We start from the raw sequence: 1,086 nt of genomic DNA on the forward strand, positions 1-1,086 counted from the left end.
AAGCACCAAGAAAATCAGAAACCCAAACACAGAGCACAGTGTCCTTTCTTTAAACAATAGTTTTAACTGTCAATGAGCTCAGACATCTGACAGACTTTATGCATTTTATAAACAAACCAAAATACTGTCTTCATGTATCTTTTTTTCAAAAAATGTTAACTAGAACATTCAAGTTAAAAAAAAAAAAGAAAGAAAGAAACATTGAAAAATGAAAATTCAAAGATTTATGCCAAAACACAAATCAACCCTCTGCAGCCCAGCTCATTTGTTTTGGGGTCATGAAGCTCTGTAGAAGGCAATCAAGCAGTGGATGGTCTCTCCCACAGTCAGTACCATAGTGTCTGGCAGAGCATTTGGTCAGGCAGGCTTTGTTTCAGGTGGATGGGCACCACATCAGATTTCTGGAAAAACTTCTATAGTTCTGGAACTTGTTCTTTCCAACATAATCATGTGCAAAACTAGAGGTCAGTTTAGTTGGTGTGACAAACATGGTAAGTGATACTTCTGTGGAAACTATAGAACTTAATCCCTGCAGGCTGTAGGCCTCTAAGACCCATGCTCCAACCAACTTCTGTGTGAAGGCATCAAACTTGCATTGCATAGTGCTTGGTGTCTGGCTGCTTGCAACTGCTGCCTGTGTGACCCTGAAAATATCTTTGATTATTAGAAGCTACTTTGAAACAATAACAACTTAGCATGATTATTTATTTATTCCATTTTTAAATTTGTTCTTTGTAGTGTACGTGAAAGTAGAGTGAATGTAACATGATTTTAAAGGTAAGAACAAAAGAAGAAGATGAGGAAGAGAAGGCAGGAGATGAAAGAAGGAAAAATGTACCAGCAAGAAAATTCTACACTTGTCTCCATTCTTTTCCACTTCACATTTTATTACCAATCTCCTATCATATTAGTGTTTTTATTATCTTTGTTTTGTTTTTCAGTCTTCATACTAAGGATATGAATGGTTTGTGCCAAACTTAACAATATTAGAACATTCTGAATTTGTATGATTAATTTTGGCAGTGAATTTCATACCTTCTCAAGTTTGCTCCTTACTCACTAATGTATCATTCTTTCAGTGTGAAA

General features: G+C 35.6%; 1 pseudogene; it reads right to left on the reverse strand.

Moving 5' to 3' along the window:
- Nucleotides 1-261: 261 nt before the first annotated feature.
- On the reverse strand, nt 262-601 carry LOC124987654 (cytochrome c oxidase subunit 7A-related protein, mitochondrial-like; annotated as a pseudogene).
- Nucleotides 602-1,086: the final 485 nt, after the last annotated feature.

This window comes from Sciurus carolinensis, chromosome 6 (assembly GCF_902686445.1).
Source record: "Sciurus carolinensis chromosome 6, mSciCar1.2, whole genome shotgun sequence".
NCBI classification, from domain to species: domain Eukaryota; kingdom Metazoa; phylum Chordata; class Mammalia; order Rodentia; family Sciuridae; genus Sciurus; species Sciurus carolinensis.